The following is a 26,599-nucleotide window of genomic DNA, read 5'->3' as shown; positions in this document are numbered from 1 at the left end:
GGTAAACAGGTTCATGTATGCGTCAAAGTCTTGGATAAGAGCTAGGTGTCTGTTCCCCAACAACAGACAATGAACAACTTCTTGATCTTTGAGCCCCTTTCTGACTAGAGTTAGTTCGCCTTTTTTGTCTTCAACGTTGTCTAGACAGTAAACGCGAATACTTATGTTGTTTAATCTTTCAAGCCGACCGAGGTCTTCCCAGGATACCGGGGTTGGAATGTTACCCGTATTAATAGAGACCAAGCAAGCATTCTCCCATTGTCTACCCGATGGAACTACATTTCTTGACTTTAGATAGCGATAAGTTGTTAGAACTTGGAAAACACAGTCCGTGGGTCCCGAAGGATTGAGAACTTGTGTTTTCCCTGGAACACCCTTAGGATAGGGCACATACTCTCCAGCATTATAAGAGAGAAGGAAAATTTTACGCTAACTATTTCATCTAACGTAAATCCACTGCCCTCTTCGTCCGACATGTCATGTTCAAACCGATTAACAAAATATTCGGATAGTTCACGTACATATGAATCCATATCGCCATAGCTAATTACCTGCATATGACTTCTCATATACATATCTCTATATTGAACTCCACCGTCGGGGTCTTCTCTGACTAAGCGCAGATGCATGTCAACGTACACTTTAAAAGAAGGAGGTCTAACCTGCTGGCAGCCTTGGAATACAGACTCTACTGCCTCGCGAAGACGGCCAGTGTTGTTGTTGAAATATGATGCAATGTCGCCGTTGTCTGCTGGTGGGACGGGCACGTCGATCGTTGTTAAGGCCCCGTTGAAATGTTGGCTTATTTCACCTGGTGTTGGTGAGGGTGTTGTTGTCCGTCCCGGGTTATAACCGCTGGGTCCTGGCTGTGGAGAACTGTTTGGATGGGAGAATCCTCACGACGGGCTTGCTTTTTCCTGCAGGTGTCTGAAGAAAGGTAAAATAATATTAGAGAGAAATAGTGAAATTACAATTTTTTTCCTTAGAACAGACGTGTGCGCAATAAAAAACGTAGAAACTTACCGTTTGTTCCTGTATTCGCTTGTTTTCGTTTTCCTCCACTACCGATCGTTGAAGAGGAGGGCCAATGGCTGAGCCTACCAGACCCGCCTTCTTCGGAGATAGTCCTTAAGGAATACGAAACACAAATGAAATTTTTGAACCCCTCTATCCCGCACATATTTTATCAGACACTTAAAATACAATATGGAAAATGTGTCTCTTGTAAAACACATTTTAACAATATTGCATTTCAGAAGATATTAGGTTTTGACCTACCTTTGGTTTTGACTGGCTTCGTCGCTGAGACCCGCCCGTGGAGAACAACTTCCAATATCGCTGGGGTCTGGTTGAGAGAAACCGACATCTGATCGATCAGAGCTAGTCGACGACGTCTCTTCTGAAAAAAGATAGAAAGACTAAAGTCGATATTGCCCATGCTGCCCAGCTCTCTACCTCCCTCCCGTCATCCACATCTGCTACTGTTTTTTATGACAATCATATAAAGTAACGCAAACATTTAAGTACTTACCATTGTTTCTAGTAGATATATCTTTCGATCCAGTCCCAAGGCCCTCTGGAAGGCAGGCCGCCCTATGAGCTACGAGTGCGGACAACGGGAAGTAATTATTACACCATGAACATTTGATCACGGTGAGTACCGGGGTCATCCTGTTTACGGGAAACCCTACCATGAGACCTCGTGCCCCGAGACCACCTTGAGAGCCTGTGAAGTGCTTGTTGGCTTGACGTCCATAAATACCCCTCGACATTGTGTGTGCGTTTGTACATGTGTGTGTGTGTGTGTGTGTGTGTGTGTGTGTGTGTGTGTGTGTGTGTGTGTGTGTGTTCCTCAGGTCAGTCCTTAATGACCCGAGGTTTATTGTAATGACTTGAATCATTAAGGCTTCCGAAGACCAGAAGGCGTGGCCTCAGATACATGGAGATGTCATCGAAACATTTTTTCCGGGATTTTATCTCACATGAACAGATGTGTGTGTGTGTGTGTGTGTGTGTGTGTGTGTGTGTGTGTGTGTGTGTGTGTGTGTGTGTGTGTGTGTGTGTGTGTGTGTGAGTGTGTGTGTGTGTGTGTGTGTGTGTGTGTGTGTGTGTGTGTGTGTGTGTGTGTGTGTGTGTGTGTGTGTGTGTGTGTGTGTGTGTGTGTGTGTGTGTGTGTGTGTTCCTCGGGTCAGTCCTTAATAACCTGAGGTTTATTGTAATGACTTGAATCATTAAGACTTCAATAGGCGTGGCCTCAGATACATGGAGATGTCATCGATCCATTTTTTCCGCGATTTTATCTCGTAAGACCAGATGTGTGAGCGTGTGTGTGTGTGTGTGTGTGTGTGTGTGTGTGTGTGTGTGTGTGTGTGTGAGTGTGTATGCGCGTCAGTGGAAGGAGGGAAAGATAAGACGCCGGAAACAGGTGCGGGGCACATTCCAGCCTGGTCATTAACCTAATGTCTTTAACCTTTTTCCGTGATTGTAATCAATCTTGGGGTCACTGAGATCTCGATCTTAACTTGTGTGTGTGTGTGTGTGTGTGTGTGTGTGTGTGTGTGTGTGTGTGTGTGTGTGTGTGTGTGTGTGTGTGTGTGCGTGAGCGTGTGTGTGTGTGTGCGTGAGCGTGTGTGTGTGTGTGCGCGTGTGTGTGTGTGTGTATGGGAAGAAAGATAAGTCACCGGGAACAGGTGCGCGTGACGTATTCCAGCCTGGTCATTAACCTAATGTCTTTAACCTTTTCTGTGATTATAATCTTGTGGTCACCTGGAACAGGTGCGTGACGTATTCCAGCCTGGTCATTAACCTAATGTCCTTAACCTTTTCCGTGATTATAATCTGGTGGTCATTCGAGGTCAAAGAAAGATCTTATCTTAACCTTCAAGTATCCTTCTTCACCCCCCTCCTCCCTGCTGGGCACCCCTACTCCCGTCACCTTCTCGCTTCCGTACGCTAGTCCGAGGGGGGGTGAGGGGGGGGGGGGTGAAAAGGTCAAAGAGATGGGTGTGTGTGTGTGTGGGGGGGGTCTAGATACCCCTCTTCCGTAACCCCCCCGCAAATTACCCCCACTCCAGTAACCCCCTGCTCACCCCCCAACCCCACTTCCAGTCCCCTGCTGAGCCAACCCCCACTTCCGTACATTTGTTACTACTAACGATTCATTCAAAATGGCCGCGGAGGGGTAAGATGAACCTTTAAGTTTGGGGACAGATGAACCATCAGTTCATCTTACCCATCATGTGTGAATGATTATTTTTAATCCTCATTGTAATCTATTTGATATCAGATGCCGCGAAAGTACATCAGAAAAACGGGCCGGGCCCCTGTACCCCTCGATGTGATGAAAAGGGCCTCCGCTGCATTCGACGATGGAAAAAAGAAGAAAGAAAGAAAAGAAAAGGGCCACAAAAATACTGACTGATACGCCAGTCCGGGATGAAGTAGCAGCAGAGAGAGAAGAAAAATAGGCCACCAAGGCGAATAAAGAAATTGTGAAGACTTTGTTTGGTAAGAGACAGAAGTCAGCATCTATAATGCCACTTCGGATGATGATAGTGAGGACGATGCATGCGAGACCATGGATTCACTTACACAAGACTCTGATGACGATATATCGGTTGACGAGTTAATGGAAGGCGGTTTCGTGGTAGTGAACATTCATAGCATGAAGGGAACCACACAAAGATATGTCGCAAGAGTCGACGTAATCGACGGTGATGAAATCGAGGGAGTTTTCATGAAGAGAATCCCGGGACACAGGCCCATTGAAAGCAAATAGGCCTTCATAATCGACCACAATGATGAAGCATCATTCGATAAAAAAGATATTTCGGTGACACTACCAGCTCCGAAAAACTTGTCTGGTAGTCTGCGAAAGTCGAACCAGTTTGTGTTCCCATGTGACTTGGGAAGATTCAATCTCTCGTAGGCCTGTTGATGGACATAAGTGCATTTTGCTAAATTTTCAAAAGGATGTATATGTACTATTGATACATAAAAAAAATGTGTAATATCCTCTTTTTGAAAGGCTTTAAAAAGGTGAAAGCCTTATCAGGAGAATATCAATTTTGTTTATGGTTAAAGGTAAATGACAGCTGCTCAAATGAACACTGACAGAGACAGGGTCACGTTACCAGGGAAGACCCCAGGTCGAAAAATCTAAAAAGTGGTTCATCTTACCCCACTTTACCCTAACTAGAGCTCCGAGCCAAAAAATATATTCAGTCCTCAGTCACACACACACACACACACACACACACACACACGTACAGGGTAATTCAAGCAAACATATCTAAATTGAAAATGACCGTATCTCGCTTATTTCCAAAGTCAAGTTTTTTATTAACAATCGGCAGCGGACGGGAAAAAAAATTGATAACCCGACGGGCCTGACGTGTGGGGTGGGCAGAGAGAGAGAGAGAGAGAGAGAGAGAGAGAGAGAGAGAGAGAGAGAGAGAGAGAGAGAGAGAGAGAGAGAGCAAATCATCCGTCTACTGACCTGTATGTCCTCACTAAACTGAGGGAAATCACGAACGGTAGGTATAATAATTTATGAAGAGTAACGAGCCTCCATTATGGGAGTTAAGGGTTGCATATGACTTGCGCTACACTGTCGTGCCATCCTGACAAGATGTTGCATCACTTCCACTGTACCCCTCCACTAGTGGTGGCAGCGCTCCACACGTAGGCACGAAGCAAGCACTTAACGGGCATGAGTAAATCTTGTGTTTACACTTGTAATATTTGCTTTGTTTTGTGTATGCAGCTCAGCGTTTTAAGGAAGTAATTGTTTTGAATCTTCGTAATCTTCATTTTCAAGAAAATGAAAATGTATAAGAAATGCATTGCAATTCTCAGACAACGACGTTGTTTGTTAACGCGCATCGGATCCGGGGACGAGTAGGTTTCATTGCTTGTTTCTCCAACAGAAGTTCAGTCATCTATAGGCGATGGAAAGTTTTCAAATTCCGCCATAATCAACTTTACTTTTTAACTCTTAGCGGGTGATATTTTCTCAAATAGTCTCCAAAGCAAATACCCTTCACTCATCGTTAATCAAGTCATACTGAGTATACTATTCTGAGTAGACCTCGGGTAACCTTGTCCCAGGGAATCTACCCCAACGGCCGGTGGCAACACTGCAGGGTGGCGCACGGCTGCCTGAGGTGACGGATCTCACATATGAGGAGTCCGGCGGTAGTGGCGCATGCCCTGTTATAAGTGTAACCATCACGTACCCTTTGAGGCTCCTAAATACTCTTCCGAACGCATGTGACCAGTTGTTGTGTCGCGTGTAACCTAGACTGACGCAGCGACGGAGGGGCAGCCTGAGGGACCGAACACCGATTCCTGGTAAGTACTTCCGTGGGTTGCCTCGTAGCAGCACAAGAGGTTTGTACTGATGTTTCTGGAATAAGAAAGTGAAAGGATTGTATCACCTACAAGAGTACTTCCTTCCGTGTATAGTTATGTGAGCTCGTAAATTCCACCGTCGGTTACGACAGAAACGGCAAATCGTGTATACCATCCCCTCCCTGTCTTTGGCTTTACAGTGCCTAAAGTCAGGGATCTCCATGACCAATAACCCAGGAAAACTACTGTTGTACAATCGTGGTACACAAGTGTTGACACACTGTCCACTGAGTTTCGTTCACCGGCCCCGACTTTAAAATATATACACCGCATGGAAAGAGGCTAATGTTCAGATATGTCACCACATATACACTCTCCATAATTTATTATATATGAATTTGTCAGTTGTGCACACTGATAACAAGTTTGTAACTTGTGGAGGAAAATGTCTCTTTTTACATTTCGTTCAAATTTAGTCAAGGACAGCAAAAGTTGTTAACAAGGCTATTATGCATTTGAATAAATGTTGTATTCATTCCTGCAACGTCCTCCCTAAGAAAATACGAAGAAAACATTGATAACTTGCACAAATATTCTAATATGATCTAAAAATATATAATGATGAAACCATTTAACTCTCGCTTGACAATGTTATGTAATGACGTCATCGACCATGCCAGCCGGCGCATTTAGGAAACTAGTAGGCTATTGTGAATTGAATTACAAAGCTATTATTTTGCATTTAAGAATACTAAGCGATTCGTTTGCATTTATGAAACTAAGCCATTACTTTGCATTTACGAATACTAAGTTATTATTATGCATTTAAGAAAACTGCTATTATTTTGCAGTAACTTTTTTTGGTCAATTTACGGTTTCACCCAACCAACGATTTTCTCACGTGGTTCATGTTTTTCTGGTGATAGATGTAGAGAATTCCGTGATTTTGTTCCTCATTTCCGTCGCAAATGTCTACTTTTCGAGTTATGCCTCTTTTCAAGTTATGCCTATCCCCTTCCCTAAACGATCTTGGGGGACCTGTGGGAACACGGGGTTTTTGGGTGGGGGAGCATGAAATCGACTAATATGCATTTTAAATGAGGTCGATAAATCAACAGAATCGCATTAGAACACCAGTGAAAAGGCATAGCCTGGAGTGAAACTTTAAGGGTGCCGTTTTGCCCCACCTTCCCCTGTGTCGGTAAATGTGATAAGTGAGATAACCTGCACCCTTTGTACGTCGGTAAATGTGATTGGTGAGATAACCTGCACCCCCTGTACGTCGGTAAATGTGATAAATGTGATAACCTATACCCCTTGTATGTCGGTAAATGTAATAAATGTAATAACCTATACCCCTTGTATGTCGGTAAATGTAATAAATGTGATAACCTATACCCCTTGTATGTCGGTAAATGTGATAAATGTGATAACCCTTGAATGTCATCCTGAATTTGGCCATTCTCTCATAAAACTAGCATGCTGTATTGCCGCCATCTTGCCTGGACAAACTAATATCAACACTCTGTGATAGTAAACATTGTTCTGCGCATGCGCAGATCAGGATCGGATAGACTAAAATACATTGATGAGATTTATCGCCACGCCGGGCTGCCCACAACATTTCCTCCCGTCACTCCAGAAACACAGGTGAGGACCGCGAACTTGTTTTCCACTGGAATACCTCAGATTTGCTACACTTTTTTGTGCTGTCTGTAGCGCCGGTAGGGTTTTTTGAGGGGCGTTATAGACGGCCCCAGCCTGTTAGTGGCGCAAGCTAATTTTATTTATGGTGGCTGGCGTGATGTATGACTTGCTTGGCCCATGATGCCTCCCGGTGCTCCTCTTGACCGAAGTTGCTGAAGTTAAGGTTGATTGAAGATCCGGACAGCATGCCAAGTGCCTTCCCACCCCTCAACTTAACCACAGCCTCTTTGACCTCAACCAGAGAGGATGAACTTTCGTCAATGGGTGGGTCAGCATCCACCACTTGTAACCCAGCAACTGTACAGCTGCTCAAAGTTCTCAGCCCAACGTGCCCTCTGCCCATTCACGTAAGACACGAGGCAGCCGTCAGCTGTTCGGATAGTGCTCACCTAATAAGAGGGAGACTTGGAGCGGAGCATCTTCACGGCTCGATAAGCAGGTCGGGGGTCATTCGCATTTAAATGGCCCTCGACTTCCTCAGCGAGACTCCTGACATACCTCTCCTTGTCTCTCCTCAGGAGAGCTCTAGTCCTACGCGACAGAGCCCTGTATTGGTCCCGCTTCCCAGCAAGTCTGGCAGCGCGACTCTCCTCAATATTATCCAACGTCTCCACCGAGGCAAAGGCACTCCTAGATCTCGGGCGCTCTCCAGTGCACTCCTCGGCAGGTCGAAGAGTCTCACGTTTGAAAGTATCCCACAGTTCTACCGGGTCCTCAAGGGTGCTGAGCACATTGAACCGATTTGAGACATTTATTGTATACTCCTGAGCACATGTCAGGTCTTTCAGTCTCTCGAGATGAAACACAGTATTGTTGCATCGTGATTCTTTTTGACCTGACATGAAACATGAGTGCTGTAACAACAAGTCTATGGTCAGTTGCAAAGAACTCTGCACTCCGGTAAACCATGCATTTCTGAAGGATTCTCCAACGAGTATTTACGAGGATGTGGTCAATCTGGAATTGCTATATCAAGTCCAGCGGTGCAGTTTTGGTCACTGGTACCAAGAAACCGCAATTATCAACATCCTGGATCTTGTAAAACTCAGGAGGAGAGAGCTGTTGATGTTCCTGGTACATTTGCGGAAACGAGTTCCTCTTCCTGTTCCTGTGGTAAGCCTTCCCTCCAACCGGCAACGTCGCAGTAGTGCTAGTCAAGTGTTGTTGTGAATAAACGATGTTCGTCGTGTTCGGCTGTGAGTAGCGGAGAGGTTCACTGCTATTCAGGAAGTGTAAGGGAGGCTTTATCCATAATTAAGAGGTGGAAATAAATGTAGCATGTGTATGTAACACATGTTAAACCACTACAAAATAATAACACCAGAGAGAAGACGAGGCGTATTATCAAGATTCGAGACTTTGATGTTCCGCTCCTTCATCAGCATTCACGTGTAAACGTGCACACTCTCTCTCTCTCTCTCTCTCTCGATGGAAATCCGATATAATTTTCTCACTTTCTAAGAAATCCGGCCACCTGTTTTTAACCAGTCTCTCACATACCTTCGCAACCACACTAGTGAGTGATACCGGTCTGTAATTTAATGGGTCCGCTCTCTTGCCTCCCTTAAAAATCGGTACCGTACTATGTTTGCTCTCTTCCAATCTTGTGGTACCTTTTCTTCACTCAGAGAGGCACTCATTATGGAGTGCAGGTTCTCTGCAAGTTGATCACTACATTCTTTCAAGATCCACCCTGATACTCCATCCGGCCCCGTCGCCTTTCTTACATCCAATTTGTTCAAACTTTCTTTGACCTCCTGCACCGTTAACTGAATCTCTTGCATAACCTTTAATTTTTCTTGTCCCAGGGGTTGTACAAATTCTTCTATTGTGAACATTCTATGGAAGCTGTTATTCATCACCTCTGCCATCTTTGCTGGGTCCTCATATGTGGTTTCATCCATTTTCAGTTTATCGATTTTTTTCTCTATTCTTTAATTGGCGTTCACTCGTCTCTTCTTGCGATCTCTTCTCATTTAAATCACGAACCTCACCTCTAAAGGCGGCTTTACACCTGGCAATTCGCGGCTGGCAATACAGGCGCGGCAGCATTTTTGGTCTGGGTCTGGGTCTGGGAGCTCTTATCGCGGCAAGTTCTCTGCAGCTGAGCGTGTCCGTCTTGTATTGCCGACTGGCGGCCAGGTAAACAACATGTCGGCGCCAATAAAACAAGAAATGACAGATGCAGATAACAATATTTGGAGCCGGGAGGCCGAGGTGGCATTGCTAGAGGAAGTGAGACAGCATCGACACTTGTGGGACCCACAAGATAAGCTCTACAAGAAGCAGAGTCTGCGCAAAACAACTTTTGATGGAGTGGCAGCAACATTGCGGGAAATGTTTATCTCTTTGCGAGATATCGAAGGAGGTATAAGGAACGGTTATTTTCGTGTATTATATAATCACACTATGCAATGCCTGGGAGTTGGGATGGCATGTTCCCTTCTCCTTTGTTGTTAAATGCAACAATAAACAATCAGTCAATCAATCAATACTACTTATGATAAAACTTGTTTACTAAAGTATTTCTACAATATTAGGCTGATGGACCAAACTCATTGTGGTTTTAAGATATGGTAGTAGCCTTTTGGGGTGTCTGGGGTGAATTCATGCCCTTGCATTTACTAGCAGTTTACGTCTTGATGCTCCCGGCGGGTCCTCCCACGTGTGAAGGTACTTTCTCCCGAGAGCACCCAGACGGTCTAGCCGCTAGATCGTCGCGGCTGTATTGCCGGCCAGGAATTGCCACGTGTAAAGTGTGTGTGTGTGTGTGTGTGTGTGTGTGTGTGTGTGTGTAATTCACCACGACCTGATCACGAGTTGGACTCGTAATCGCCAGCAGCAGGTACCTCCCAACATGAGCAAGTGCTCTTTATCGTCGATCTATGGGTACTGTTAGATTCACACACCACACACCCCATCCCCTTTGCTCAAGGGGGGATAGTAACCACTCATAGTCAACGGAAATAATCCGGCCTGAGCGGGCTCGAACCGTCGCCCTGTCAGACCGTGAAGCCTGTGTGTGTGTGTGTGTGTGTGTGTGTGTGTGTGTGAGAGAGAGAGAGAGAGAGAGAGAGAGAGAGAGAGAGAGAGAGAGAGAGAGAGAGAGAGAGAGAGAGAGAGAGCAACTTCAGCTGGCCGTGCAATAGGCCGGAGAGCCTTACTGCACCCACACCTCACTATCACCTGCCATCCTCGTCCATGTAGCTATCCAGTCTACTCTTAAACCAAGCTATCGTCGATGCACTAACTATGTGATTGCTTAGTCTATTCCATTCCAGAGAGAGAGAGAGAGAGAGAGAGAGAGAGAGAGAGAGAGAGAGAGAGAGAGAGAGAGAGAGAGAGAGAGGCGGGCCACACCTGTCATGGAGGTGGGCGGAGCTTGAGAGCCAGCCGTTAAATCAGCGAGGAGTGCGGCGCAGGGCTAGAAAACCGTACCTACCTTCGTAAATATATAAAGGATGTATAAAGGAATTGTAATGTACTGTAGTCATGCCCTGCCTGTGATTCTCCCGTCTCTTCCCTGCTGCAGGATAATGTCTGAGGGCGGCAGTCGGGGCGACGTGGCAATGAGGGCGAACGAGAACGTCCACAGGTCGGGGGTCACGCCGGAGGAGATGGCGGCCGGCTACGACGAGTGGTCCGAGAACTACGAGGAGATGGAGAGAGAGAGAGAGAGAGAGAGAGAGAGAGAGAGAGAGAGAGAGAGAGAGAGAGAGAGAGAGATTTACATAAATTTACATAGAAAATCAGACCACACAGACCCCATGGTCCAGACTAGGTGGTCTGTCCTTAAACCTAAGTGATTTTACATTAATCAGATGGCTCCAAAACGTTGCTTTTCTTCTCTAGTTAATATTAAGTTCAAGGAAGTGACGGTCGAGCTTGTTTTTAAAGGAGTCAATCGTGTTACACTGGACCACTGATGGTGGGAGCTTATTCCATTCTCGCACTACAACGTTGGTGAAGGAAAATTTGGTGCAGTCTGAATTTACTTGTCTACATTTGAGTTTTGTGCCATTGTTCCTCGTTCGCAAAGTGTCATCGATCATAAACAATTTTGTTCTGTCTACATTCGTGAAACCATTAAGTATTTTAAAACATTCGATCAGTTTTCCTCGGAGGCGACGTTTCTCAAGAGAGAACATGTTAAGGGTGGAAAGCCTTTCTTCGTAAGATTTGTTGCGCAAGGAAGGGATCATTTTTGTTGCTCGACGCTGAACACCGAGTTTAGCAATGTCCTTTGCATGGTGGGGAGACCAAAACTGTACCGCATATTCCAAGTGGGGTCTGACTAAACTATTGTAGAGCGGAAGTATTACATCTTTATTCTTGAATAAAAAGTTTCTTTTAATGAAGCCCAACATTCTGTTCGCTTTATTTGCTGCATCGATGCATTGATGTGAGAATTTGAGGTTTGACGCGATTTTAATCCCCAGGTCCTTAACGCACTGAACGCTTGTGAGTTTAACGCCGTGTATTTCGTAATCGAACTTCTTTTTTTGTTCCAACTTGAAGGACCTGGCACTTGTCTACGTTAAAGGGCATCTCCCATTTATCAGACCAAGCTGAAATTTTGTGCAAATCCTCTTGGAGGCTTTGCCTGTCTTCGTCAGTAAGAACCGAGTTACCAATCTTTGTGTCGTCTGGAAATTTACCAATGCGATTATTGAGTCCAACATCCACGTCGTTGATGTAAATAATGAAGAGCACTGGGCCAAGAACCGAGCCCTGAGGGACGCCACTAGTGACCGGCGCCCACTCTGAGTTAAATCCGTCAATCACAACTCTTTGTTGTCTGTTGCTCAACCAATTCGCGATCCATTTTTTTACTTGACCGTCAATGCCTATTTGCTTTAATTTATAAAGTAATTTATGATGTGGGACTTTATCCAACGCTTTCTAGAAATCAAGATAGACTACGTCCACTGATTTGGTTACGTCATAAATTGAGAAGAGACCGTTATAAAAGGTCAGTAGGTTTGACAGGCAGGATCTTTTGTTACGGAAGCCATGTTGTGAATCCCCAATTAATGAGTGGCTTTCGAGGTAACTCACAAAATATGTCTCTAATTATGCTCTCGAGTAGCTTACCTACAATTGAAGTTAGACTAATGGGTCGGTAGTTACCTGGTATTTTTTTGTCTCCTTTCTTAAAAATCGGTGTCACGTTAGCCTTTTTCCAATCCGAAGGGACGATGCCTTGTCGCAAGGACATATTGAATACGGTAGTGAGGGAGGAGAGTATTTCGCTCTTTGTTTCTTTAAGCAGTATAGGATATACTTTGTCGGGTCCGGGACTTTTATTTGTTTTAAGTGAATGGAGAGCTTTAAGGACTTCATCGGTTGTTATTTCAAAATTAGGCAATGCATGCTCGAGATTTACAATAGTACTGGTGTTGGTGGGAGCGAGAGGAAGACTGTTAGTATTAAACACCGAGGGTCGTTATAACAAGGTCGAGTATATTATTTTGTCGAGTTGGCTCAGAAACCATTTGGCTTAGATAATTTTCTTCTAGAAATTCGATCATTCTATGTGACTCGCCTTCTGTACCTGACAGTGTCGCCCAGTCGATATGGGGGAGGTTAAAGTCTCCTAATATCAGTGAGTCGTTGTTATTAAGTTACTGCCTTAAGACGCTGTACATTTCAAGGTCGTCATCGAGTGATTGCCCGGGAGGTCTGTAGGTGAAAGATATATTTAAATTGACTTTTGCAATGTTTACTCGCACGCACAAATGTTCAACGTTACTGTTCCCCGGTGTTTTGTTAGTGGGTTGCAAATAGCTTTTGACATAAAGGGCGACGCCACCGCCTCTACGGTTTACACGATCTTTGTTGAAGTGTCTGTAGCCATCTATGTTGTATTCGGAACTTAAATCAATATTTGTGGTGTCGATAAATGTTTCGGTTATAGCAATTATGTCAAAATTTTCTGTTAGAGCAAGACATCTCAGTTCATCAAATTTGTTCCTTAGGCTACGTGCATTGAAACTAAGGATTTTTAAGTTATCTAGAGGCTTGGTAATAGAGGTGGTGGTACTTGCGGGATCACGGTTACGGGTTTGTTGCGATGCACGGCGTCTTTTTACCGGGGGGGGGGGGGGGGACGTGGCTGTGACTCGTTTTTTGCTCGGATGACACGTACTGCGTCGTTGAGGAGCCTTCCGAATCTGGCTGCCCCGATGGGAGAAAGGTGCAATCCGTCCCTGTGGAAGAGCTCACTTTGTCCATAGAAATTGTCCCATGCGTTTAAGAACTCCACGTCAAGCTCCCTACAAAGAGTCTGTAAGCGGTTGTTTAGGCTGAAGGCCTTACTGAAAAAGTCGCCCTCCGCCCAAGTCCGTGGTAGAACTCCTGAAATCAAAATGTTAGGGGATTTAGACTTATACTGCTGGATGAGCCTACGGTACTTCTCCAGAAGAGAGAGAGAGAGAGAGAGAGAGAGAGAGAGAGAGAGAGAGAGAGAGAGAGAGAGAGAGAGAGATGCCTTCAGTACCAAGTGCCTACGCAGAATCATGGGGTATCGCTGGAATGATTTTGCGTTATACCGGCGACTACTCCGTGAGGTCCGGGAGTGAAGTGATGCGGCCCCTGGGGTACGCACCTCTAATCACCCGCTTCCCCGTCCCCTTAGATGATCTGGAAAGGCGGGTACCGTGGCCCCGCCATCACGCTGGAGGAGGCGCTGCGTTGGGTACCCCCGGAGCGGCGAGCCAAGGCCAGGGTGCTGGACGTGGCCGCCGGGACGGGCTGCGTGGGCCGCGAACTCCACCGGGAAGGCTTCAGGTGGGTGCCGCAGGGCCGCAGACAGGGGGATGTCCGGTCACCATACTTAAATATCCTCCAGTCCACTGCCTTCTGCCTGCCAGTGCCTCAGCCTCAACACGAGTCCAACGCCAAGAGATGAAGACGATGTGTTGGAAATTACAGCAGCTTGTGTAGAGGCAGGGCCGCTGGGTGGGAACTGGGAGCGGGTAGGAGCGGCATTACTATAGTCCATCGACTCTAACTTAAAATGGAGCCCTGTGGCTTGGCCCGGGGAAACCCCCATTGTTTACAGATCTAGCGATGACCTGCGCATGACGTTTTGTCTCACTGTTAGTCTGTACGTTATCTATTTATGGAATTTACATACATTCATAATACGACTGCGTGGTGTTATGAATGGCTTGGGATTAGAGGGATTGATTGATTGATTGATTTAGAGTTTCTTTAATGGCGCCGCAACATCTTGGTCATATGGCACCGGGGTAATAAAATGGAAGGCAAATAATTAAAATAATCTAAGGGTGATAAATATTATTAGGAAGATAGTTTTGAAATGGTCCATTCAGATATAGCACTAGTTTAAAATATAATAAAATGTTTATTAAAAATGCATTAGTGAAATACAAATAACTTTCTATGAAGAGACCCTACAAGAGATGGAGGATGCCCATCTCCTGCAGATACCCTATGACGTCATGTCCAGGGGTGAACGCCTTTTATCCCAGCATTAGGGAAAGGGAAACATTCTCATGTACATCACAACACTGGAGAGGTACTGCTCTCGCAGATCGGGCCGACAGTTCAAGCCAACTATGAGTATCGTCTGAGCTCAAATAAGCCTCGGAGGGTACTTAAATTTCGATCATCGGTTCCCAAACCGAAACAGAATCAACTTATTCACTGCCTGAAGACTAACCATATTTACCATGAAAGGAATAACAATAGTGAAGTGTTTCCTTTCATGAAATAATAACTAATTGTTCTTGCTGAATTACAATTAAAGAGCAAGGATTTTTAATTTAACCGATGGAAACAGAGAGGAAAGCCACGCCATCTGGCGAGATAAATTCAAAATATCGCTTCAGACCCACGTGGTTGGTTTTCTCTCACTCCACCACCGGCCTTCACAAAGTAAAGACCAAGGCACCGCAGCCCACCCATTAACTCGGACGCAGTGTGCCTTCTGTTACCTGACTCGAGGGATACTACACCCGGCAACGAGACTTCAGAGACAACAGTATCTTTTGAAACCCGCTTCTCAGCTAAGTGCCCCCAGCAGTTATTTGAGACAGATAGATTTTTACTACACGGATCCGGTAGGATTATTATTTGTTCGGCTGTCTGGAGGTGCTTGTTGGATACCTTCACCACCTAATAGCTGGTAAGCACTTGTTTCTTTGGGATTGTCTGACGGGTGTGTTATTCACTTTGCGAGTGACCTAACTGTTGGGTAGGGTAAATTTACTGATTCCCAACAACTACTACTAATGCTATAACTTCTACTTCTAATACTGCTACTACTACAACTACTACAGCCACTCCCACAGGCACATAGACGCTGTGGACCCGTCGGAGGGCATGATGAAGCAACGGGAGACTGGCATCTATACCAACGACTTCCTGGAGTTTATCGGCAGCGGACACTCCACCGTGCCCAAAGGTATTAGTGATTTGTTTTTTTACATCAAAGGACACGATGATTAGAAAGTCGTGTGCAGCGGGGCCGCGGGAGGGAGGGAGGCTGCAGTAAGCATGTTCAGAAGAGCAGTCATCATGAATATATCGATAGAAGATAGAAAAAGAGGCAACATAGCGGCGGAATTTAATAGGTAGAAGGTTGTCAGTAATAGGAGGAGAGCTGATGAGACGAAGACACTTAGACTCCACTCTGTCCAGGAGAGCTGTGTGAGTGGAATTATTGTTATTGTTGTTGTTTCATATTTAAAGATTCATATACGTATTTTTCTTATACATCTCTCTCTCTCTCTTCTCTCTCTCTCTCTCTCTATCTCTCAGACACATACGACCTGGTGGTCACCTCGGGTGGTATGGGCGAAGGTCATATCCCACTCAGTGGCCTCGACGACCTGGTGCGCGTCGCAAAGAACGGTGAGCGAGCGTGCGTGCGTGCGTGCGTGAGTGTGAGAGTGTTTTACAACAAAGGAGACAGCTCAATGGCGCCAAAAAGGAAACAATAATATAAAAAAGCCCGCTACTTGCTGCTCCTGATAAAAAAAATCAAAAGAGGTGGCCGAAAGATGGGTCAATTTCGGGAGGAGAGGTGTCCTGATACTCTCCTCTTGAAAGAGTTCAAGTCGTAGGCCGGAGGAAATACCGATGAAGGAAGATTGTTCCAGAGTTTACCAGCGTGAGGGATGAAAGAGTGAAGATGCTGGTTAAATATTGCATAAGGGGTTTGGACAGTATGGGATGAGCATGAGTAGAAAGTCGTGTGCAGGGGGCCGCGGGAGGGAGGGAGGCAAGTTAGAAGAGCAGTCAGCGTGAAAATAGCGATAGAAGATAAAAAGAGTCAACATCGCGACGGAATTTAAGAGGTAGAAAACTATAAGTTGGAAGAGGAGAGGTGATGAGACACGTGAGATGCATACTCCATACGAGGGCGGACAAGGCCCCTGTATATAGATAGCAACTGTGCGGGGGAGAAGAACTGGAGGAGACGATACAGAACGACCAACCTCGAGGAAGCTGAATTAGCGTGAGTGGAGATATGAAGTTTCCAGTTGAGATATTGAGTTAAGAAGAGACCGAGGATATTTAGTCTTGAAGAAAGTGACAGCTGAGTGTTGTTGAAGAATAGGGATAGGTGTTTGGAAGATTGTGTCGAGTTGATAGGTGGAGAAATTGAGTTTTGAGGCATTGAAGGACACAAGGTTTCTTTTACCACAATCGAAATGATAGACTCCAGTCTGGAGTCGTGTACTTCCTGTTGGGATGGCCTTCTATTGAAAGAAGTTGAATAATGCAGAGTGGAGTCGTCGGCGTATGAGTGGACAGGAAAGTTTGTTATTGAAAGAAGATCATTGATGAATAACCAGAAGAGAGGGTGATAGGACAGAGCCCTGTGGAACGCCACTGTTGATAGGTTTAGGGGAAGAACAGTGACCGTCTACCACCGCAGAGATACAACTGCCGGAAAGGAAACTGAAAATAAAGGAACAGAGAGAGGGATATAATCCAAAAGAGGGTAGTTTAGTAAGCAAAATCTTGTGCCAGAGACTCTATCGTAGGCTTTCGATATGCCTAAGAGAGGATGACCAAGAGTTAGTTAAGAGAGCAAGAAGATCGCCTGTAGAACGCCCATTGTGGAACCCATACTGGCGATCAGATAGAAGGTTAGAAGTGGAAAGGTGCTTTTGAATCATCCGGTTAAGGATTGATTCAAAAGCTTTAGAAAGACAGGAAAGTAAAGCTATAGGGCGGTAGTTTTAGGGATTGGAACGGTCACCCTTCTTAGGCACAGGCTGTACAAAGGCATACTTCCAACAGGAAGGGAAGGCAGATGTTGATAGGCAAAGACGAAAGAGTTTGACCAGGCAGGGTGTCAGCACGGAAGCATAGATTTTAAGGACAATAGGAGGCACTCCATCAGGTCCATAAGCCTTCTGAGAGTTGATGCCAGAGAGGGCATAGAAAACATCATTTGGAAGAATCTTAATAACGGGCATAAAGGAGTCAGAGGGGGGATGAGTAGGAGGAATATGCCCAAAATCGTCCAGGGTTGAGTTTTTACAGAAAGTTTGAACGAAGAGTTCAGCCTTAGAGACAGATGAGACGGCAGTGCTGCCGTCAGGGTTAAGGAGAGAAGGGAAAGCGGAAGAAGTGAAATTGAAGGAGATATTTTTGGCTAGATGCCAGAAGTCACGGGAAGAATTAGAAGAAGCAAGGTGTTGACAGTTTCTATTGATAAAAGAAGTTTTGGTAAGTCGGATAATATATATGGCACGATTCCGGGCTGACATGTAAAGGTCATAGTTAGCGTTGTGAGATGCCTCTCTATCTTTAACAGCACGAGAACAAGCATGATTCAACCAAGGCTTTTTAGCATGAGGAGTAGAGAAAGAACGTGGAATGTGTGCCTCCATTCCAGAGACAATCACCTCTGAGATGCACTGGGTACACACAGAGGGGTCTCTCTCCTGGAAGCAGTAATCATTCCACGGGAAATCGGAAAAGTACATCCTCAGATCGTCCCACCGAGCTGAAGCAAAATGGCAGAAGCATCGCCTCTTCGGTGGGCCCAGAGGATGTACAGGAACGATAGGACAGGAAACATAAATAAGGTTATGATCGGAGGAGCCCAACGGAGAGAACAGTTTGACAGAGTAAGTAAAATGATTAGAGGTAAGGAAGAGGTCTAGAATGTTGGGCCTCTCTCCAAGACGGTCGGGAATACGTGTAGGGTGCTGAACCAACTGCTCTAGGTCGTTGAGGAGAGCAAAGTTGTAGGCTTGTTCACCAGGCTGGTGTGTGAAAGAGGATGAAAGCCAAAGCTGGTGGTGAACATTGAAATCTCCCATGATGGAGATTTCAGCGAAGGGAGAGTGAGTCAAGATGTGCTCCACTTTAGAATTCAAATATTCAAAGAATTTTACATAGTTATAGAGTTAGGTGATAGATAAACAGCACAGATATATTTAGTAATAGAATGAAAATGAAGTCTTAGCCAGATGGTGGAAAATTCAGAAGAGTCAAGGTCGTGGGCACGAGAGCAAGTGATGTCGTTGCGCACGTAGGCGCAGCATCCACCTTTGGATTGAAATTTAGGATAGAGATAGTAGGAGGGAACAAAGTAGAGGTTGCTGTCAGCAGCCTCAGAAACCTGTGTTTCGGTGAGGAAGAGAATGTGAGGTTTAGAGGAGGAGAGATGGTGTTCCACAGAATGAAAATTAAAACGAAGACCGCGAATGTTGCAAAAACTTGATAAGGAGGAGGTTCGAAGAGTTATCAGGACACCTCTCAAGTCGGCAGCCAGAATGGGAGTCCTCCCTGGGGGAAATTATGGTCCCCCCCCCCCATTGTTATATTTCGCCATTTATAATTTTGAATTTTGGGAAAAGGTGTGTGTTGTGTGAATATAGTGTGGTGTAGAAAGAGAGGAACTGTCTTTAGAGAGCATGCTGAACTGCTCTCTGGTGTTGATGAGACATAAGGGAAACGGTTAGTAAGGACATGGGAAGGGTCTTTGAAGGGCTTCAGCATCCTCCTCGCTTCTCATATATCCTCACCGGGAGTAGGTCACGCCCGTTCGGTAGGTGTCTTCCTACCTACTCCTACTATAGGATCGCTAAACAGTTCATGGTAATCCCAGCAACTTTTACGAGAGGCTTTTCAAACAGGCGAACTTAGGCGCCGTTTAGGATGGGAAAGAGCCTACATAGAGACTTCAGATTTGCATGGAATAAACCTTGAGGCGGTCTTCCTAAGGTGGGCAAGACGACGCGCCCCCTAGCGTATGCCCCAATGATTAACTTATTTCCTCCTCTCCGGTACTCCAGGAGGCTTCGTGATCATCGTGATGCGCCATGAGCACCTACAGACCGTGCCTTCCTACAAGGACAAGCTGGAGCCTTACATGGACCAGCTGGAGGCGGACGGGAAGTGGAAGAAGGTAGGGAGCACCGTTGCCAGATTATCGTACTCAGAGCATAGTATTTACCGTTTTTTGACACCTAACTATTGCCAAGAAACATCAGGAATTAACTATTTTAACGACATATATAAATGAATTTAGTTATTGAGCCCCAGGAGACGGTTTTGGGGTCGGAAGTTGGTAAATATAAGAGACTGAGTACAACTATCTGGCAACGTTGGTACAAGAAAACATTTACTCTAATCAAGGTTTCTGTCTGGCGGGGCTGTTCACTGTATGGGCGCCTGTCACGACACTGGTATAAGGAGATGGTCAGGAGCTGGCCAGCGGGAGAAGGTCATGTATTTGAAATGATGGTCATAATTCCTTCAGGTTGAGCGGCGCACCGTCCCAAACTATTTCTGTGACAAAGAGGGTCTCGTCTTCGTCTTCCGCATCACTAAGCCTGAGTGAGGAGGAAGAGGAGGAAGGAAAGGAGAGAGATGAGGAGGAAGAGTTATAGTTGTGCTGTGCCAAGGCCGTCTCTGTGTTGCAGCCTTGGCTTTCGTCGCGGCACCCGAGACTGAGGTGTGAATTATCGAGGTCTGGCAACCTGGTGTCATGGCGTCTACGATGTTATATGATAGTCTACGCATAGGACACATTTGTCAGTATTAATCATATTATTGAAATTGTCGTAAAAATCTCTTTTAGTTTATAAGACTGAGGCTGCAGAATGCTTAACCTCAGACCTTGCTATCATCTCCAATTGGGATAAAAGGAATGTCTGGTCTGGGTCTTGGGGTCTTGATGATGTACAGACATGTATATATATAATAAACGGGTGTTTAATTCCCCTCATGATCATGTTAATCTTTGTTTGTTTCTCAAGTTAATTTAAGTGATTACTCTTCCTAATTTTAAATGTGTCTGCTGTTCCTAATTTATAATGTGTCAGCTGTTCCTAATGTATAATGCGTCTGCTGTTCCTAATCTTAAAAGCGATTGCTGTTCCTAATTTTAAAAGCGTCTGCTGTTCCTAATTTTAAAAGCGTCTGCTGATCATAAAGTAAAGTTAAGTAACAGAGTATTGAAGTATATGTGGCAGGTAGCATGTGGAAGGATGAGATGGAACGAGATAATAAGATTAACGAAAAGAATAAAAACTCTCGCCCCCATCCCTCCCTCCTCCATACTTCCTTCCTCGAACAGAGTCGTCCGCCACTGGAACAGCCTCCCCGCAGAAGTAGTCAGTGCGGAAACGATCAACTCCATTTCCACTGACAGTAACTTTACTGAGTCGGGAGTGAACTGAACGTATCCAAGGTCACTTAATGTTCTTAGTTCTGTGATATCATCATCATCATCATAATTTCGTTTAACGTCCGTTTTCACTCTTCCTGAGCGGTTGGACGCTTTATTGGTCTCCTCTATTCTGCTCTGTCTTCTGCCTGATGCTCATCCAATCCCATCACTGCCAAGTCTTCCTGTATACACCTTCTCCACCTTTTCCTAGGTCTACCAACTGGTCTCCTTCCTTTTACTTTCAATCTCTTCAAAACTCCCAGCACTGTATCCTCCCCTGCTTTTCACATGTCCGAACTATAGGAGTCTCCCTTCTGAGCACTGTTTCCAGGTTCTCTACTCCACATCTTTTAGCCACATCTAGCTGCACTAGATACCCTGTCTTGCTAATCTCTCCACAACTCCCAGCACTGTATCCTCCCCTGCTCTCTTCAGATGTCCAAACCATCGGAGTCTTTCCCATCGGAAGGAGTTTCTTTTCAAACCGAGTCATCCGTCACTGGAACAATCTTCCTTCAGAAGTAGTAAATGCGAATACTATCAACTCCTTCAAATATAGAATCGACCTTCACTTCGCTGCGTCGGGAGTAAACTGAATATTGAGGTGCTTTCATCTACTCCTCAATATCGAGGTGCTTTCATCCTCAATATCGAGGTGCTTTCATCTGCTCCCAGGCCCCAAGTGGCTGTCGAGCAGATTAAATCACCAAAGCCGGCAACCTCGTAATGAGCCAATAGGCTTTATGTTGCCTGCATTTCCATGTTTCCATGTTTCTGAGGTGGTGGCGGAGTGGCTAGCGTGCCGGCCCCGCATTCGCAGGTTTGATGATGATGAGGGTTGGAATCCGCCGCTAACCACCTGGGATTCTTCAGTCACCGCCGAGGGGCCTAAGACTACTCACATGCTGTCCTGAAGACTACCCACCAACCCGGACTCTAGAAGATGCTATGCAAGTGAAGTCAAGAAAGATCTCCGGGGGACAGCATGAGCCAATAATAATTGCGCCACTATAAACAATTGTCTGCGCCATAACGGGCTCGGGCCCACCATTAGACCCCGAATAAAAAAAAGCCTTCCGGCGCTTTAGGTCATATATAAAAAAGGAAAAAAGAAACTGTTTCCAGGTCCTCTACGCCACATCTGTTAGCTACATCTGCACTGGATCGACACCCTTCTATTATGAGATTTTGAACAAAGAATAAAGAAGAGAATAAATTGTTTTCCCGCCCCCTCCCTCCCTCCCTCCCTCCTTCCTTCCTTCCTCGAATTGAGTCGCCCGCCACTGTAACAGGCATCCTGCAAGAGTGGTTAGCGCATACTGTGTGATTTTCAGTTAATACAATAAACATGTGTGCAATATTCATGCAGTGGAGAAAATGATAAGACTCGTAATATGATAATAGAAAACAGTAAAGGAAGGAATATTAATTAAGTGCATGAAACCAATTATAATCATTTTCCACAGATAGAGGTCGTTTTTTTCTTTTTCTTGTTTTAATAGTTTTTTCTTCTTCTTCTTCTCCTATATGAGAGAGAGTTAATAAAGATAATATAATAATAATAATAATAATAATAACAATAATAACAATAATAATAATAACTAATAATAATTATAATAACAGTAATATGAGAAGTGTGATAAAGGAGAATTACAGAAGAACAAAGAAGAGGAAAGAAGGAATGGAGGAAACAGAAGGAAGGGGAATATAAATAATGGAAATATATAACAATAGAACGGGTCAAAGTGGGACGGGGGGTACTGGCTCACCTCTAAACAAAACAACGTGACTGAGAAAGAGTAAGGGAGGAGAGGGAGAGAATGTAAGGGATTAGGGAGGTGGGAACTGGGAAGGGAGGAGATGAGGAAAAGGAAAGAGACGGAGAGAAAGAGTAAGGGAGGAGAGAAGATGGAAGAGAAGAGAAGGGAGGGAGGAGAGAAAGGAGGGCATGGAGTGAAAGGAGGAGAGAGAGTAAGGGAGGAAAGGAGGGATGGAGGGGTAAGGAGTAAGGGAGGTGATAAGAGGGAGAGAGGGGTGTAAGTAAAGGAAGGTGAGGGAGAGAAAAAATAAGGGAGGAAAGGAGGGGATGGAGGAAAAGGAAGGAGGTGAGGGAAATGAGTAAGGCGAGGTTCCCACTATTCCGTTTTGACGGATCCGTCGAAGTTAATAATGACCTCAAAATGACGTCAGCGAAATAGCGGCCGCTCGGCACGGATGATCCACTCCGTCAGTCCATCGTCCATCATTTGTTGACAAACATATGGACAGCATTAACCACAACGACCTCTTGTATATGTTATTTTGTAGCTAAGTACTTATATTTCATATTCATGATATGTAGGATACTAATTTTCATTCTGTGGAACACCATCTCTCCTCCTCTAAACCTCACCTTCTCTTCCTCACCGAAACACAGGTCTCTGAGGCTACTGACAGCAATCTCTACTCTGTTCCCTCCTACTATCTCTATCCTAAATTTCAATCCAAAGCTGAATGTTGCGTCTACGTGCGCAACGACATCACTTGCTCTCGTGCCTACGACCTTGACTCTTCTGAATTTTCCACCATCTGGCTAAGACTTCATTGTCATACTATTACTAACTACATCTGTGCTGTTTATCTCTCACCCAACTCTGCTATCTATGTAAAATTCTTTGACTACTTGAACTCTAAAGTGGAGCACATCTTGACCCACTCTCCCTTCACTGATGCAATGTTCACCACCAGCTTTGGCTTTCATCCTCTTTCACTGACCAGCCTGGTGAATAAGTCTACAACTTTGCCCTCCTCAACGACCTAGAGCAGTTGGTTCAGCACCCTACACGTATTTCTGACCGTCTTGGAGACACGCCCAACATACTAAACCTCTTCCTTACCTCTAACCCTTCTGCTTACTCTGTCAAACTGTTCTCTCCGTTGGGCTCCTCCGATCACGACCTTATTTATGTATCCTGTCCTGTCGCTCCAGTTCATCCTCTGGACCCACCAAAGAGGCGATGCTTCTGGCATTTTGCCTCAGCTCGGTGGGACGTCCTGAGGATGTACTTTTCCGATTTCCCGTGGAATTATTACTGCTTCCAGGAGAGAGACCCCTCTGTGTGTTCCCAGCGCATCACAGAGGTGATTGTCTCTGGAATTGAGGCATACATCCTACGTTATTTCTCTACTCCTCATGCTAAAAAGTCTTGGTTTAACCATGCTTGTTCTCGTGCCATTAAAGATAGACAGGCAGCTCACAAAAGGTTCCAGAGCCTTCGCACTCCTACTAATCACAAACTTTACATTTCAGCCCGGAATCGTGCCAAATCTATTCTCCAACTTACCAAAACCTCTTTCATCAACAAAAAATGTCAACACCTTGATTTATCTATTTCTTCCCTTGCTTCTGGCACCTAGCCAAAAATATATCCACCAATTTCACTTCTTCCTCTTTCCCTCCTCTCCTTAACCCTTACACGAGCACTTCTGTCTCATCTATCTCTAAGGCTGAACTCTTCGCTCAAACATTCTGTAACAACTCCACCCTGGACGATTCTGGGCATATTCCTCCTACTTATACCCCCTCTGACTCCTTTATGCCTGTTGTTAAGTTTCTTCATAATGATGTTTTATATGCCCTGTCTAGCCTCAACTCTCAGAAGACTTATGGACCTGATGGAGTGCCTCCTATTGTCCTTAAAAACTGTGCTTCCGTGCTGTCACCCTTCCTGGTCAAAGTCTTTCGTCTCTGCCTATCAACATCTACCTTCCCTTCCTGCTGGAAGTATACCTTTGTACAGCCTGCGCCTAAGAAGGCACACCGCTCCAATCCCTAAAACTACCGCCCTATAGCTTTACTTTCATGTCTATCTAAAGCTTTTGAATCAATCCTTAACCGGAATATTCAAAAGCACCTTTACACTTCCAACCTTCTATCTGATCGCCAGTATGGGTTCCGCAAGGGTATTCTACTGCCGATCTTCTTGCTCTCTTAACTGACTCTTGGTCATCCTCTCTTAGCCGTTTCGGTGAAACTTTCTCGGTTGCGCTAGACATATCGAAATCCTTCGATAGAGTCTGGCACAGGTCTTTGCTTTCTAAACTACCCTCTTTCGGATTCTATCATGCTCTCTGTTCCTTTATCTCCAGTTTCCTTTCCGCCCGTTCTATCTCTGCTGTGGTAGACGGTCACTGTTCTTCCCCTAAACCTATCAACAGTGGTGTTCCACAAGTCTCTGTCCTATCACTCACTCTCTTCCTGTTATTCATCAATGATCTTCTTTCCATAACAAACTGTCCTGTCCACTCATACGCCGACGACTCCACTTTGCATTATTCAACTTCTTTCATTAGAAGGCCATCCCAATAGGAAGTACACGACTCCAGACTGGAGGCTGCAGAACGCTTAACCTCAGACTTTGCTATCATTTTCGATTGGGGTAGAAGGAACCTTGTGTCCTTCAATGCCTCAAAAACTCAATTTTTCCACCTATCAGCTCGACACAATCTTTCAGACACCAATCCCCTATTCATCAACAAGACTCAGCCGTCACTTTCTTCAACACTAGATATTCTCGGTCTATCCTTAACTCTAAATCTCAACTGAAACTTCATCTCCTCTCGCTAAATCAGCTTCCTCGAGGTTGGGCGTTCTGTTCTTCTCCCCGCACAGTTGCCATCCATATACAGGGCCTTGTCCGCCTTCGTAAGGATTATGCATCTCACGTGTGTGTGTGTGTGGGGGGCTCCACTCACACAGCTCTTCTGGACAGAGTGGAGTCTAAGGCTCTTCGTCTCATCAGCTCTCCTCCTCTTACTGATGGTCTTCTACCTCATAAATTCCGTCGTGATGTTGCCTCTCTTTCTATCTTCTATCGATATTTTCACGCTGAATGCTCTTCTGAACTTGCTAACTGCATGCCTCCCCCTTCCGCGGCCCTGCTGCACACGACTTTCTACTCATGCTTTCCCTATGCAAGAGTTAACCAACCTCTTCACTCTTTCATCCCTCACGCTGGTAAACTTTGGAACAGCCTTCCTTCACCTGTATTTTCTCCTGCCTACGACTTGAACTCTTTCAAGAGGAGGGTATCAGGACACCTCTTCTCCGAAATTGACCACTCTTTCGGCCACCTCTTTTGATTCTGTTTTAGGAGCAGCGAGTAGCGTTTTTTTATTTTATTATTGTTTCCTTTTTTTGTGTCATTGAGCTGTCTCCTTTGTTGTAAAAAAGTGTTTTACGTTGTTCTGAAGGATGTTGTGTACCAACTTACAGGCGGAGAATCCTATTGGCTGTTGTGAGCCATCTGGAGTGGTTTAAATTTCCTGGATTTCTCCTTGGCAGTGTGTCAGGAACAGTCCCATTAGAGATTGCTTTTCCCAATTGGTCCTGCGAAGCCATGTGGCCCACTTGTTTTACCATCGAGTTTTTCAAAAAGGTGACGTAGTGACAGCTCATTGCCATGGACCTGACAGATGAACCAATGAACTGGGTGGGCAAGGCTTTTCTCGACTTGACAAATCACCCCAGATTTATTCCCAATATTTACAGTAGTCCATCACATCCAATCGCCAGTACGTTTTCCGTGGAAATTATTTTCTATTACTCTTTGCAGAACCAGTGGCAGGTTAATAATGGCCTAGATATTCTGAACCTGGTTCAGCCACTATAGCAATATGCTCTTCAATTACCTTTCTCCTATAGTCTCTATTTCCAATCTTCTCCGTAGTAAGAGTTTCTTTCCTTCCATCAAAGTAGATGCCTGCAACTTATACTTTCCCATGTGCATCCTTTGTCAAATGTTGTCCGTTTGATTGCCTCGATCTCCGTACTTTGTTCCTATCTATGACTTTGGAAGGATCCTCTTTTGTAATAACCCCTAAATCTTCAAGGAT

The 26,599-nt window shown here is 45.1% G+C and overlaps 1 protein-coding gene and 1 long non-coding RNA gene across 2 annotated transcripts in view; one reads left to right on the top strand and one right to left on the bottom strand.

Moving 5' to 3' along the window:
• Positions 1-894: 894 nt before the first annotated feature.
• LOC127002496 (uncharacterized) lies at positions 895-1,641 on the bottom strand. Its single transcript, XR_007756301.1, has 3 exons — positions 1,279-1,641; positions 1,024-1,127; positions 895-927 (listed from the first exon to the last, which is right to left on the bottom strand). It is a non-coding gene; the product is annotated as an uncharacterized LOC127002496 (long non-coding RNA).
• A 3,557-nt stretch (positions 1,642-5,198) lies between these two features.
• LOC127002494 (demethylmenaquinone methyltransferase-like) overlaps positions 5,199-26,599 on the top strand; it is a 146,953-nt gene continuing 125,552 nt past the window's right edge. Inside the window, exon 1 of the mRNA XM_050868503.1 lies at positions 5,199-5,352. The gene's annotated coding sequence lies outside the window, so the exon portion shown is untranslated. The remainder of the gene's footprint in view (positions 5,353-26,599) is intronic.

Source organism: Eriocheir sinensis, chromosome 23 (assembly GCF_024679095.1).
Source record: "Eriocheir sinensis breed Jianghai 21 chromosome 23, ASM2467909v1, whole genome shotgun sequence".
In the NCBI taxonomy this organism is placed as follows: Eukaryota; Metazoa; Arthropoda; class Malacostraca; order Decapoda; family Varunidae; genus Eriocheir; species Eriocheir sinensis.
Note: the sequence above shows the minus strand (reverse complement) of the source record. Positions and strands in the feature narration are given on the sequence as shown.